This window comes from Rhopilema esculentum, chromosome 9 (assembly GCF_057945365.1).
Source record: "Rhopilema esculentum isolate cy_ngs chromosome 9, ASM5794536v1, whole genome shotgun sequence".
Lineage (NCBI taxonomy): Eukaryota > Metazoa > Cnidaria > Scyphozoa > Rhizostomeae > Rhizostomatidae > Rhopilema > Rhopilema esculentum.
The window spans coordinates 9,579,228-9,595,894 of NC_142823.1; the positions used below are offsets into that span (position 1 = coordinate 9,579,228).

At 34.1% G+C, this 16,667-nt stretch overlaps 1 long non-coding RNA gene across 1 annotated transcript; it reads right to left on the minus strand.

Moving 5' to 3' along the window:
• Positions 1–5,507: 5,507 nt before the first annotated feature.
• Positions 5,508–7,329, minus strand: LOC148959595 (uncharacterized). The gene is made up of 2 exons (XR_016144023.1): positions 7,231–7,329; positions 5,508–6,327 (listed from the first exon to the last, which is right to left on the minus strand). It is a non-coding gene; the product is annotated as an uncharacterized LOC148959595 (long non-coding RNA).
• Between the last annotated feature and the right edge of the window lie 9,338 nt (positions 7,330–16,667).

Sequence of the window (16,667 nt, forward strand, 5' to 3'; positions counted from 1 at the left end):
AACCTATTCTACTAACGGCCTATCCTACTAATGACCTATCCTACTAATGGTCTAACCTACTAATGTCCTATCCTACTAATGACCAATTTTATTATAAAAACCTATCCTACTAGAGGCCTATCCTATTAATGTCCTAGCCTACTAATGTCCTATGCTACTAATGACCAATTTTATTAAAAACCTAAACTACTAATGGCCTTTCCTACTAATGTCCTATCCTACTAATGACCTATCCTACTAATGTTATAGCCTACTAATGACCAATTTTATTAAAAACCTATCCTACTAGAGGCCTATCAAATTAATTTCCTAGCCTACTAATGTCCTATCCTACTAATGACCAATTTTATTAAAAACCTAACCTACTAGAGGCCTATCTTATTAATGTCCTAGCCTAATACTGTCCTATCCTACTAATGACCAATTTTATTAAAAATCTAACCTACTAATGGCCTATCCTACTAATGTCCTATCCTACTAATGACCTATCCTACTAATGTCTTAGCCTACTAATGACCAATTTTATTAAAAACCTATCCTACTAGAGGCCTATCCTATTAATGTCCTAGCCTACTAATGTCCTATGCTACTAATGACCAATTTTATTAAAAACCTAAACTACTAATGGCCTATCCTACTAATGTCCTATCCTACTAATGACCTATCCTACTAATGTCTTAGCCTACTAATGACCAATTTTATTAAAAACCTATCCTACTAGAGGCCTATCAAATTAATTTCCTAGCCTACTAATGTCCTATCCTACTAATGACCAATTTTATTAAAAACCTAACCTACTAGAGGCCTATCCTATTAATGTCCTAGCCTACTAATGTCCTATGCTATTAATGACCAATTTTATTAAAAACCTAAACTACTAATGGCCTATCCTACTAATGTCCTATCCTACTAATGACCTATCCTACTAATGTCTTAGCCTACTAATGACGAATTTTATTAAAAACCTATCCTACTAGAGGCCTATCAAATCAATTTCCTAGCCTACTAATGTCCTATCCTACTAATGACCAATTTTATTAAAAACCTAACCTACTAATGGCCTATCCTACTAATGTCCTATCCTACTAATGGTCTATCTTACCAATGTCCTATCCTACTAATGACCAATTATATTTAAAACCTATCCTACTAATGGCCTATCCTACTAATGACCTATCCTACTAATGTCCTAGCCTACTAATGACTTAATCTATCCAACAACTATCCTACTAAAGACCAATTTTATTAAAAACCTATCCTACTAATGTCCTATCCTACTAATGACCTATCCTACTAATGACCTATCTTACTAATGACCAATTTTATTAAAAACCTAGTCTACTAAAGGCCTATCCTACTAATGACCTATCCTACTAATGGTCTAACCTACTAGAGTCCTATCCTACTAATGACCAATTTTATTAAAAACCTAACCTACTAATGGCCTATCCTACTAATATCCTATCCTACTAATGACCCATCCTACTAATGTCCTATCCTACTAATGTCCTATCCTACTAATGACCAATTTTATTAAAAACCTAACCTACTAATGGCCTATCCTACTAATGTCCTATCCTACTAATGACCTATCCTACTAATGTCCTATCTTACTAATGACCAATTTTATTAAAAACCTAACCTACTAATGACCTATCCTACTAATGTCCTATCCTAGTAATGGTATATCCTACTAATGTCTTAGCCTACTAATGACCAATTTTATTAAAAACCTATCCTACTAGTGGCCTATCCTGTTAATGTCCTAGCCTACTAATGTCCTATCCTACTAATGAGCAATTTTATTAAAAACCTATCCTACTAGAGGCCTATCCTATTAATGTCCTAGCCTACTAATGTCCTATCCTGCTAATGACCAATTTTATTAAAAACCTATCCTACTAGAGGCCTATCCTATTAATGTCCTATCCTACTAATGTCCTTTCCTACTAATGACCTATCCTACTAATGACCCATCCTACTAATGTCCTATCCTACTAATGTCCTATCCTACTAATGACCAATTTTATTAAAACCCTATCCTACTAGAGGCCTATCCTATCAATGTCCTATCCTACTAATGGTCTATCCTACTAATGTCCTATCCTACTAATGACCAATCTTATTAAAAACCTATCCTACTAGAGGCCTATCCTATTAATGTCCTAGCCTACTAATGTCCTATCCTACTAATGACCAATTTTATTAAAAACCTAAACTACTAATGGCCTATCCTACTAATGTCCTATCCTACTAATGACCTATCCTACTAATGTCCTATCTTACTAATGACCAATTTTATTAAAAACCTATCCTACTAATGGCCTATCCTACTAATGAACTATCCTACTAATGGTCTAACCTACTAATGTCCTATCCTACAAAGGAACAATTTTATTAAAAACCAAACCTACTAATGGCCTATCCTACTAATATCCTATACTACTAATGACCCATCCTACTAATGTCCTATCCTACAAATGTCCTATCCTACTAATGACCAATTTTATTAAAAAACTATCCTACTAGAGGCCTATCCTATTAATGTCCTAGCCTAATACTGTCCTATCCTACTAATGACCAATTTTATTAAAAATCTAACCTACTAATGGCCTATCCTATTAATGTCCTATCATACTAATGACCTATCCTACTAATGTCTTAGCCTACTAATGACCAATTTTATTAAAAACCTATCCTATTAGAGGCCTATCCTATTAATGTCCTAGCCTACTAATGTCCTATGCTACTAATGACCAATTTTATTAAAAACCTAAACTACTAATGGCCTATCCTACTAATGTCCTATCCTACTAATGACCTATCCTACTAATGTCTTAGCCTACTAATGACCAATTTTATTAAAAACCTATCCTACTAGAGGCCTATCCTATTAATGTCCTATCCTACTAATGGTCTATCCTACTAATGTCCTATCCTACTAATGACCAATTTTATTAAAAACCTAACCTACTAATGGCCTATCATATTAATGTCCTAGCCTACTAAAGTCCTATCCTACTAATGACCAATTTTATTAAAAACCTATCCTACTAGAGGCCTATCCTATTAATCTAGCTTACTAATCTCCTATCCTACTAATGACCAATTTTATTAAAAACCTAACCTACTAATGGCCTATCCTACTAATGTCCTATCCTACTAATGGTCTATCCTACTAATGTCCTATCCTACTAATGACAAATTTTATAAAAACCTAACCTACTAATGGCCTACCCTACTAATGTCCTATTCTACTAATATCCTATCCTACTAATGACCAATTTTATTAAAACCCTATCCTACTAGAGGCCTATCCTATCAATGTCCTATCCTACTAATGGTCTATCCTACTAATGTCCTATCCTACTAATGACCAATCTTATTAAAAACCTATCCTACTAGAGGCCTATCCTATTAATGTCCTAGCCTACTAATGTCCTATCCTACTAATGACCAATTTTATTAAAAACCTAAACTACTAATGGCCTATCCTACTAATGTCCTATCCTACTAATGACCTATCCTATTAATGTCCTATCTTACTAATGACCAATTTTATTAAAAACCTATCCTACTAATGGCCTATCCTACTAATGAACTATCCTACTAATGGTCTAACCTACTAATGTCCTATCCTACAAAGGAACAATTTTATTAAAAACCAAACCTACTAATGGCCTATCCTACTAATATCCTATACTACTAATGACCCATCCTACTAATGTCCTATCCTACAAATGTCCTATCCTACTAATGACCAATTTTATTAAAAAACTATCCTACTAGAGGCCTATCCTATTAATGTCCTAGCCTAATACTGTCCTATCCTACTAATGACCAATTTTATTAAAAATCTAACCTACTAATGGCCTATCCTATTAATGTCCTATCATACTAATGACCTATCCTACTAATGTCTTAGCCTACTAATGACCAATTTTATTAAAAACCTATCCTACTAGAGGCCTATCCTATTAATGTCCTAGCCTACTAATGTCCTATGCTACTAATGACCAATTTTATTAAAAACCTAAACTACTAATGGCCTATCCTACTAATGTCCTATCCTACTAATGACCTATCCTACTAATGTCTTAGCCTACTAATGACCAATTTTATTAAAAACCTATCCTACTAGAGGCCTATCCTATTAATGTCCTATCCTACTAATGGTCTATCCTACTAATGTCCTATCCTACTAATGACCAATTTTATTAAAAACCTAACCTACTAATGGCCTATCATATTAATGTCCTAGCCTACTAAAGTCCTATCCTACTAATGACCAATTTTATTAAAAACCTATCCTACTAGAGGCCTATCCTATTAATCTAGCTTACTAATCTCCTATCCTACTAATGACCAATTTTATTAAAAACCTAACCTACTAATGGCCTATCCTACTAATGTTCTAGCCTACTAATGACCTATCCTACTAATGTCCTATCTTACTTATGACAAATTTTATCAAAAATCTAACCTACTAATGGCCTATCCTACTAATGTTCTAGCCTACTAATGACCTATCCTACTAATGTCCTATCCTACTAATGACCAATTTTATAAAAACCTAACCTACTAATGGCCTACCCTACTAATGTCCTATTCTACTAATGTCCTATCCTACTAATGACCAATTTTATTAAAAACTTATCCTACTAATGGCCTATTCTACTAATGATCTATCCTACTAATGGTCTATCCTACTAATGTCTTAGCCTACTTATGACCAATTTTATTAAAAACCTATCCTACTAGAGGCCTATCCTATTAATGTTCTAGCCTACTAATGTCCTATCCTACTAATGACCAATTATATTAAAAACCTATCCTACTAGAGGCCTATCCTACTAATGTCCTATCCTACTAATGACCTATCCTAGTAATGTCCTAGCCTACTAATGAAAAATTTTATTAAAAACCTATCCTACTAATGGCCTATCCTACCAATTAGCTATCCTACTATTGACCTATCCTACTAATGTCCTAGCCTACTAATGACTTATACTATCAAACAACTATCCTACTAATGACCAATTTTATTAAACACCTATCCTACTAATGGCCTATCCTACTAATGACCTATCCTACTAATGATCTATCCTACTAATGACGTATTCAGTCAATCAGATATCGTTTTAATGAACTGTCGGATCAATGACCAATCTATCCTATGAAAATTCTTTTCTTTTTGAAGACCTACCCAATTGAAAACCTAGGATATTATTTATCAATCCTTTTAAGACCTTTCTTATCCAAAAATCTATGCTATCAGAACTAATTCTATCTATTGTAACAACTTCTACAGCTGATAAAGACAAACACAAACAAACTCCTGGAATGGTTTAAACTGAAAAATTTTCTATATACACAATTAAACTTCGAGAAATGGGAGGTTATAAAAAAGCTTGACTTTGCCACTGAGTTTACGATAATATAACTTTACATTGTTTTAAGTTTGATAATTATCCTAAGTTAGAAACTTAACATCGATATATCTGAAAATATAAAGCCAACAATTGAATTATTTAGAGTGAACAGCAAAGCATATTAAAGACCAATTATTAAAGGATATTTACCATTAATTTTGGTATTGTTTATTTTTTTCTATTGCCCATTAGTATGGATGTTATGTAGCAAAGGAAGTCATGATAATTTAATAAAAATTAAAGATCATTACCGCTAGAGTTTTGTGACTATTCATCCTACTTTAATGATTTTGTTGCCAACTTGAAGGAGACTACCATACACCTTAATCATATAGCGTGTCAGCGTATCTAAAATTTTTGACAATCTGAATTCTTGATAATCTAGATTCGACGGTTTTTTGTCAAAAATAACGACTCACAATTATCGTTTATGAAATCTTTCTTGAAAGAAAAGGTCAAAACTATAGATTAGAGAATCCGGGCGCTTAGCTTACAAGGTTCAAATATTTGAAAATCACATCTAGATGAATTCAAAACTGCCGAAAATTTGCATTAATTGAAAATCTGATTGAAATTTTGCTCTTAGAAAACGAAGACGTCTTATTTTTCGGCAAATTAACTGTCTTGAAAAAATCCTTGTTATTGCTTCAGGTTAGTCGGATTTTGTGTTTTTTTGCTATTGTTAAACTATCATTAAATAAATCATTCGATGCGATAAACTTATAAACAATAGAATACAGTATAATACAATACCTCTGCCTGCAAGCTGGGTATCCATAGCAACTGTCTGCTCAACCATCGCATTTTCAGCCAGAGTTTTTTTCCTCACAGCGGCAAATACCGGATTCGGCGACACACATTGTTGCCACTGTCTTTGCATGGTCACACTCTCATCCTGAAAGAGAATACAACAGTCAATAACAAAGAAATACTATTCATAAATTGGAAGCCTTTCTTTTCAAGTCTTTATGTGAAATATTCACATTACCATAATCCATACCAATGTTGAGACGGATACAAAAATAATGTCTGAGAATACACTCATTTCTTTTCATATATATCTCCACTAAATCTGACAATAAACAATTTCTGTTAGGGCACAAACTAATATGGTTTTTCTCCATATTTCTGAAGACAAATTAGCTTGCTTTGGGGCTTTATCATAATGGAAAGATGGAACAAGACCAAGAGCGCCATTGCCCAACTGTGAACGTTTGTAGTTCTTTTGCTTTTATCGTTTGTTGCGTCAAGGGAGTGTGGACACTAAAAAACACTGGCATCTTTTGCAATGGAAATCCGTATTAACTTGGGTTAGCATAAAGTCTTTCACGGATCGAAATTCTAAGGGGAATGTATTCTCGATCTTCTATTCAAATTTGGTTTAGAAAAGAACATTGGCCAGGGGATCGAGAAACTCAATCAACATTGAAATATTGGGAAATAATGACAAGATTACGGCCTATTGTGTTCACAAAAATAGAAGCTCAACTATCTGGTGATTGTAAAAGATACTAAAATGATAATTAAAGAAATGTTGCAACTTGAACAAAACATCTAAATTGATCTTCCAATCTATAAAACATAGAACAAAACTGATTTTATAAAAATGAACTTCTCGTTGAATGAAACGTGAGGAAAGATTGTTTTTCGACCTTTAGCATGCTACCACAAATAACACACACGACATTGTGTCAAATGTTCCTCGAATGCTTTGGAAATTGAGATTAACTAAGCCAAAATATTTGTCTAATTTTCCCACAGTCGACAACGAGTATTTGAAAAGTGTTAAGTCATTTACCTGACCAACGTCAAAAGAAATGTTGACTTTCTCATACTGCAAGCCCTTGGACAGCGAAGGAAACTGCCGCCATTTTACGCCCCGCATGTTGATGTAGTGGTTTTTGTTTGACCTTTATCTTCATCAAAACATGGAGGCGGCAGAGATTGAGGTGCTGCTTTATCAGTATAGAAAAGGGTTCAAATTTCTAAAATCTGCACATTGAGGGGTTGAAATTTTAATTTTCTTTGAGCACAACGTCCTCGTGGATGTCTTTTTATAAACAACAAGGCCAAGTACAGGGTTGATTCAATGCTTGATTCCCGCGCTTTTTTGTGAGAATATGAACGGTCGACCAATCACATCTACTTTTGAAATCACGTGCAAACGTTGTTGTGGTTTCCATTCCTCTTCAACCAACTCGCCTTGAAGAAAATTGCAGATTCGAAAAACTGAAGCTTTTGTTGAGTAGCCAAAGAAGACACATTGTGTTTATCACTCAAATGTATACATTACATCACAGTAATTACACGAAAATTAACATTACTAAGCATTAAGATTGTTACGAATGTCAATGCGATTAATCCATTAATGTGTTACGTGTGATTGTCATAAGGCTCTACTTCACAGTTTTTCTCTTTGCTGCTTGTTGGAAATATTTAGAATTTTTGTTTTACTGGTGTTGGCCTAGCTGGGTACGGACCTTTCTTTTATTGCTAGAAACCTCCATTTAATTCTCTTTAAACGTCTTGTTTCAATTGCCTACATCAACAAAACTCAATTCTTTATTCCCGACTTTCTACATTCCAAAAATGAATAATAATTAAATATCAGTCTACTTGTCGTCCAATATTGAAGATTTCATAATCTATTATCACGCAAAGGTCTTGTAATTATTTTTGCATTCACCATTTTAGTCCAAGATTGATAGTACATACATTCGGCCACAAATAAGTAAAAATAAACTAACAAGATAAAATAATCAATATTTTGGAAAATAACATCTCTTTGTGCGTTGTAAATACAATGATTTGATTTGATTTCTTAGGGAGAGTAATTAAATATAAGCCCTCGCGGATAAAATTACTGATATACACTGTTTTTAAATTATAGTTTTAATCCAAGAAATTTATAAAAGGTATCTCTAAGGTCCTCAAATTTGATTCCGATTTTTAAAATGGCTGCGAGGGGGAGCAGGAGCAGTTTTGTCCCAGGTTTTCAATGTCTGTTTTCATGGACACTGAAAGTGGAACAAACTAAGAGCAAGGGGGCAAGCTTGATTAATGGGCCTTTGAAAATAACTTTCAGCTTCTACTCATTCCTCCTACTAACTACCATTTTATTTCAATCTTCTGTTGGTATCTTGAAAATGGCTAACTTTTGGCATAAGAATTTATTATACAAGTTTTGAGAAATGTCGTCTTGAACTAAGAACTGTCACTGGAATCAGAATTCCAACGGAATCTCTCTGATTTTTACAATGGGGCGGTTTCAAGGGTACTTTAATCAAATGGGCACGCTGGCCCCTCTTGCCCCTTCTATCAAAACCAACAGGGGCGGTTGACCCTCGCGCCCCATTCTCCGGCGTCCCTGTCTGTAATGTCTCGTAATGTAATTCTTTTTTAAGAATGGAATCAACAAACATAACAAAAGTAAAGGTAAATTTTTTAAAGCAATTGCAAGAAAATTATTGTAAGAAAAATTCTGAAATGTATCCTAAGCTAAACTAAAGACTCGTGTCCTATTGAGTAATGAATTTCATTTTAAATCGAATTTGTTAAAAGAAACAAAATTATGCCTGAAAAAAGTAAAAGGTTTAAAACGAATGAAATAATGCAAGCTAATCTAAAAGGCGTGGTCGCGATGGCCACTGCCATTGAATAAGTCCCTAATCGTAATATGCGGATTCTAATCCATGATAAATTGAACAAATTTTAGAGAAATGAAGGTAAATGAATAAAAAGAAATTCCAAAATGCTTTTGAATTTGCTGTAAACATCGATTTTTTAGAAATGTTCAATTCTCATAGTGAATTGAAAAAGTAAAAGAGGCTTTGAAAATGGGCTAATTTATTTCAATTTTCAGATGATTCTTTAATTTCCCGTCTTTGTTTAAGCTCTTCTCTCCAATTTGCTCTAACTAGAATTAACAAACTCCCAAAGAGGGAGAGGCCAATTTAAAGATTTACTAAAAGACTAAAAGAATACTACTAGGTAGAAGTTGCTCAAAAAAATACTTTCCAACTATTCTTAAAAAACGGTAATATTAAGATGTAGTAATTACCATTTTGTGCAGTATTGTACACTGGCACCAGAGCAACATAAATTCGAGCGTGGAAATAAAAAGATATGAGTGTATAAGCGGAGGACGCTCCTTAAAATGGGTCTCTAGTTAAGCGCTCAAATTTTGTGGCTACGGTACCCAGGGTAGCAATATTTAGACGGTTTTGTGCAATGATTAAACTGTTATTAGTCATAGTGGGCCACTTTACGCATTTTTTTCTCATAAAGCTTCCAAATCTATAGACAAACTGGATTAGATTTAATTTTACAGTTATTTTGCAAAAATATTTAAATTGAAAATATTAGTTGTAAACTATGCAAAATCCAGTGCAGTTTGTTAGAAAACTGAAGAAATCAGCGTAATATCAAACGCAGCCTTAATGCACTTGGCATCGCCACACAGCCTTACGCAGTGATACAGCTTGGATCAAGTTTGTCGTTATAGTAATGCGTCAAAAGAGAAGGGACAGGTCTCAGTACAGATATGCTCATCGATGATAGTTCTAATCGATTTTAAACATTAAGAGCAGTGACAACTTGTAGACTAAGACATGGGGGCAGATAAGATAGGCCACGGAGAAAACTTGAAACTTCACATTTCCAATATTTCTGCGTTGACTCATTATTCTCGATTCTCTTCCAAAAAATAGCAATTTTATACCAAAATGTTGATAATGTGATAGTTCTTATCGATTTTAAACATTAAGAGCAGTGACAACTTGTAGACTCAGACATGGAGGCAGATAAGATAGGCCACGCAGAAAACTTGAAACTTCACATTTCCAATATTTCTGCGTGGGCTCAATATTCTCTATTCTCTTCCAAAATATAGCAACTTTTTACCAAAATGTTGATAATGTGATAGTTCTCATCGATTTGAGGCATTAAGAACAGTGACACCTTGTGGACTTAGACAGGGGGGCAGATAAGATAGGCCACGCAGAAAACTTGAAACTTAACTTTTCCAATATTTCTACGTGGGCTCATTATTTTCGATTCTGTTCCAAAATAAAGCATTTTTTTACCAAAAAAGTAGATAAAGTGATAGTTCTCATCCATTCGAGGCATTAAAAACAATGACAATTTGTAGACTTAGACAGGGGGCAGATAAGATAGGCCACGAAAAAAAATTGAAACTTCACATTTCCAATATTTCTGCGGGGGCTCATTATTCTCTATTCTGTTTCAAAAAAGAGCAATTTTTAACCAAAAACGTAGATAATGAGACAGTTCTCATCAATTTAAAGCATCAAGAACAGTGACAACTTGTAGACTTAAAAAGAGGGGCAGATAAGATAGGCCATGCAGAAAACTTGAAACTTCACATTTCCAATATTTCTGCGTTGGCTCATCTTTCTCGATTCTCTTCCAAAAAAAAGCAATTTTATACCACAATGTTGATAATGTGATAGTTCTTATCGATTTCAAACATTAAGAGCAGTGACAACTTGTAGACTTAGACAGGGGGGTAGATAAGATAGGCCAGGCAGAAAAATTGAAAATTAAAATTTCCAATACTTCTGCGTGGGCTCATTATTCTCTATTCTCTTCCAAAATATAGCAACTTTTTACCAAAATTATTGATAATGTGATAGTTCTCATCGATTTGAGGCATTAAGAACAGTGACTACTTGTAGTCTTAGACGGGGGCAGATAAGATAGGCCATGCAGAAAAATTGAAAATTAAAATTTCCAATATTTCTGCGTGGGCTCATTATTCTCGATTCTCTTTCAAAATATAGCAATTTTATACCACAATGTTGATAATGTGATAGTTCTTATCGATTTTAAACATTAAGAGCAGTGACAACTTGTAGACTCAGACAGGGGGGTAGATAAGATAGGCCAGGCAGAAAAGCTGAAACTTAACATTTCCAATACTTCTGCGTGGGCTCATTATTCTCTATTGTCTTCCAAAATATAGCAACTTTTTACCAAAATTATTGATAATGTGATAGTTCTCATCGATTTGAGGCATTAAGAACAGTGACAACTTGTAGTCTTAGACAGGGGGGCAGATAAGATAGGCCAGGCAGAAAAGTTGAAACTTCACATTTCCAATTATTCTGCGTTGGCTCATTATTCTCGATTCTCTTCCAAAAAATAGCAATTTTATACCACAATGTTGATAATGTGATAGTTCTTATCGATTTTAAACATTAAGAGCAGTGACAACTTGTAGACTTAGACAGGGGGGCAGATAAGATAGGCCACGCAGAAAACTTGAAACTTCACATTTCCAATATTTCTGCGTTGACTCATTATTCTTGATTCTCTTCCAAAAAATAGCAATTTATACCAAAATGTTGATAATGTGATAGTTCTTATCGATTTTAAACATTAAGAGCAGTGACAACTTGTAGACTCAGACAGGTTGGCAGATAAGATAGGCCACGGAGAAAACTTGAAACTTCACATTTCCAATATTTCTGCGTTGACTCATTATTCTCGATTCTCTTCCAAAAAATAGCAATTTTATACCAAAATGTTGATAATGTGATAGTTCTTATCGATTTTAAACATCAAGAACAGTGACAACTTGTAGACTTAAAAAGAGGGGCAGATAAGATAGGCCATGCAGAAAACTTGAAACTTCACATTTCCAATATTTCTGCGTTGGCTCATCTTTCTCGATTCTCTTCCAAAAAAAAGCAATTTTATACCACAATGTTGATAATGTGATAGTTCTTATCGATTTTAAACATTAAGAGCAGTGACAACTTGTAGACTTAGACAGGGGGGTAGATAAGATAGGCCAGGCAGAAAAATTGAAAATTAAAATTTCCAATACTTCTGCGTGGGCTCATTATTCTCTATTCTCTTCCAAAATATAGCAACTTTTTACAAAAATTATTGATAATGTGATAGTTCTCATCGATTTGAGGCATTAAGAACAGTGACTACTTGTAGTCTTAGACGGGGGCAGATAAGATAGGCCATGCAGAAAACTTGAAACTTCACATTTCCAATATTTCTGCGTTGGCTCATTATTCTCGATTCTCTTTCAAAATATAGCAATTTTATACCACAATGTTGATAATGTGATAGTTCTTATCGATTTTAAACATTAAGAGCAGTGACAACTTGTAGATTCAGACAGGGGGGTGGATAAGATAGGCCAGGCAGAAAAGTTGAAACTTAACATTTCCAATACTTCTGCGTGGGCTCATTATTCTCTATTGTCTTTCAAAATATAGCAACTTTTTACCAAAATTATTGATAATGTGATAGTTCTCATCGATTTGAGGCATTAAGAACAGTGACACCTTGTGGACTTAGACAGGGGGGCAGATAAGATAGGCCACGCAGAAAACTTGAAACTAAATTTTTCCAATATTTCTACGTGGGCTCATTATTTTCGATTCTGTTCCAAAATAAAGCATTTTTTTACCAAAAAAGTAGATAAAGTGATAGTTCTCATCCATTCGAGGCATTAAAAACAATGACAATTTGTAGACTTAGACAGGGGGCAGATAAGATAGGCCACGAAAAAAAATTGAAACTTCAGATTTCCAATATTTCTGCGGGGGCTCATTATTCTCTATTCTGTTTCAAAAAAGAGCAATTTTTAACCAAAAACGTAGATAATGAGACAGTTCTCATCAATTTAAAGCATCAAGAACAGTGACAACTTGTAGACTTAAAAAGAGGGGCAGATAAGATAGGCCATGCAGAAAACTTGAAACTTCACATTTCCAATATTTCTGCGTTGGCTCATCTTTCTCGATTCTCTTCCAAAAAAAAGCAATTTTATACCACAATGTTGATAATGTGATAGTTCTTATCGATTTTAAACATTAAGAGCAGTGACAACTTGTAGACTTAGACAGGGGGGTAGATAAGATAGGCCAGGCAGAAAAATTGAAAATTAAAATTTCCAATACTTCTGCGTGGGCTCATTATTCTCTATTCTCTTCCAAAATATAGCAACTTTTTACCAAAATTATTGATAATGTGATAGTTCTCATCGATTTGAGGCATTAAGAACAGTGACTACTTGTAGTCTTAGACAGGGGCAGATAAGATAGGCCATGCAGAAAACTTGAAACTTCACATTTCCATTATTTCTGCGTTGGCTCATTATTCTCGATTCTCTTTCAAAATATAGCAATTTTATACCACAATGTTGATAATGTGATAGTTCTTATCGATTTTAAACATTAAGAGCAGTGACAACTTGTAGACTCAGACAGGGGGGTAGATAAGATAGGCCAGGCAGAAAAGTTGAAACTTAACATTTCCAATACTTCTGCGTGGGCTCATTATTCTCTATTGTCTTCCAAAATATAGCAACTTTTTACCAAAATTATTGATAATGTGATAGTTCTCATCGATTTGAGGCATTAAGAACAGTGACAACTTGTAGTCTTAGACAGGGGGGCAGATAAGATAGGCCATGCAGAAAACTTGAAACTTCACATTTCCAATATTTCTGCGTTGGCTCATTATTCTCGATTCTCTTCCAAAAAATAGCAATTTTATACCACAATGTTGATAATGTGATAGTTCTTATCGATTTTAAACATTAAGAGCAGTGACAACTTGTAGACTTAGACAGGGGGGCAGATAAGATAGGCCACGCAGAAAACTTGAAACTTCACATTTCCAATATTTCTGCGTTGACTCATTATTCTTGATTCTCTTCCAAAAAATAGCAATTTATACCAAAATGTTGATAATGTGATAGTTCTTATCGATTTTAAACATTAAGAGCAGTGACAACTTGTAGACTCAGACAGGTTGGCAGATAAGATAGGCCACGGAGAAAACTTGAAACTTCACATTTCCAATATTTCTGCGTTGACTCATTATTCTCGATTCTCTTCCAAAAAATAGCAATTTTATACCAAAATGTTGATAATGTGATAGTTCTTATCGATTTTAAACATTAAGAACAGTGACAACTTGTAGACTTAAAAAGAGTGGCAGATAAGATAGGCCATGCAGAAAACTTGAAACTTCACATTTCCAATATTTCTGCGTTGGCTCATCTTTCTCGATTCTCTTCCAAAAAAAAGCAATTTTATACCACAATGTTGATAATGTGATAGTTCTTATCGATTTTAAACATTAAGAGCAGTGACAACTTGTAGACTTGGACAGGGGGGTAGATAAGATAGGCCAGGCAGAAAAATTGAAAATTAAAATTTCCAATACTTCTGCGTGGGCTCATTATTCTCTATTCTCTTCCAAAATATAGCAACTTTTTACCAAAATTATTGATAATGTGATAGTTCTCATCGATTTGAGGCATTAAGAACAGTGACTACTTGTAGTCTTAGACGGGGGCAGATAAGATAGGCCATGCAGAAAACTTGAAACTTCACATTTCCAATATTTCTGCGTTGGCTCATTATTCTCGATTCTCTTTCAAAATATAGCAATTTTATACCACAATGTTGATAATGTGATAGTTCTTATCGATTTTAAACATTAAGAGCAGTGACAACTTGTAGACTCAGACAGGGGGGTAGATAAGATAGGCCAGGCAGAAAAGTTGAAACTTCACATTTCCAATATTTCTGCGTTGACTCATTATTCTCGATTCTCTTCCAAAAAATAGCCATTTTATACCAAAATGTTGATAATGTGATAGTTTTTAACGATTTTAAACATTAAGAGCAGTGACAACTTGTAGACTCAGACAGGGGGCTGATAAGATAGGCCACGCAGAAAACTTGAAACTTCATGTTTCCAATATTTCTGCGTTGACTCATTATTCTCGATTCTCTTCTAAAAAATAGCAATTTTATACCAAAATGTTGATAATGTGATAGTTCTTATCGATTTTAAACATTAAGAGCAGTGACAACTTGTAGACTCAGACAGGGGGGCAGATAAGATAGGTCACACAGAAAACTTGAAACTTCACATTTCCAATATTTCTGCGTTGACTCATTATTCTCGATTCTCTTCTAAAAAATAGCAATTTTATACCAAAATGTTGATAATGTGATAGTTCTTATCGATTTTAAACATTAAGATTAGTGACAACTTGTAGACTCAGACAGGGGGGCAGATAAGATAGGCCATGCAGAAAACTTGAAACTTCACATTTCCAATATTTCTGCGTTGGCTCATTATTCTCGATTCTCTTCCAAAAAATAGCAATTTTATACCAAAATGTTGATAATGTGATAGTTCTTATCGATTTTAAACATTAAGAGCAGTGACAACTTGTAGACTCAGACAGGGGGGCAGATAAGATAGGCCATGCAGAAAACTTGAAACTTCACATTTCCAATATTTCTGCGTTGGCTCATTATTCTCGATTCTCTTCCAAAAAATAGCAATTTTATACCACAATGTTGATAATGTGATAGTTCTTATCGATTTTAAACATTAAGAGCAATGACAACTTGTAGACTCAGACAGGGGGCAGATAAGATAGGCCACGGAGAAAACTTGAAACTTCACATTTCCAATATTTCTGCATTGACTCATTATTCTAGATTCTCTTCCAAAAAATAGCAATTTTATACCAAAATGTTGATAATGTGATAGTTCTTATCGATTTTAAACATTAAGAGCAGTGACAACTTGTAGACTCAGACAGGGGGGCAGATAAGATAGGCCATGCAGAAAACTTGAAACTTCACATTTCCAATATTTCTGCGTTGGCTCATTATTCTCGATTCTCTTCCAAAAAATAGCAATTTTATACCACAATGTTGATAATGTGATAGTTCTTATCGATTTTAAACATTAAGAGCAATGACAACTTGTAGACTCAGACAGGGGGCAGATAAGATAGGCCACGGAGAAAACTTGAAACTTCACATTTCCAATATTTCTGCATTGACTCATTATTCTAGATTCTCTTCCAAAAAATAGCAATTTTATACCAAAATGTTGATAATGTGATAGTTCTTATCGATTTTAAACATTAAGAGCAGTGACAACTTGTAGACTCAGACAGGTTGGCAGATAAGATAGGCCACGGAGAAAACTTGAAACTTCACATTTCCAATATTTCTGCATTGACTTATTATTCTAGATTCTCTTCCAAAAAATAGCAATTTTATACCAAAATGTTGATAATGTGATAGTTCTTATCGATTTTAAACATTAAGAGCAGTGACAACTTGTAGACTCAGACAGGTTGGCAGATAAGATAGGCCACGGAGAAAACTTGAAACTTCACATTTCCAATATTTCTGCATTGACTTATTATTC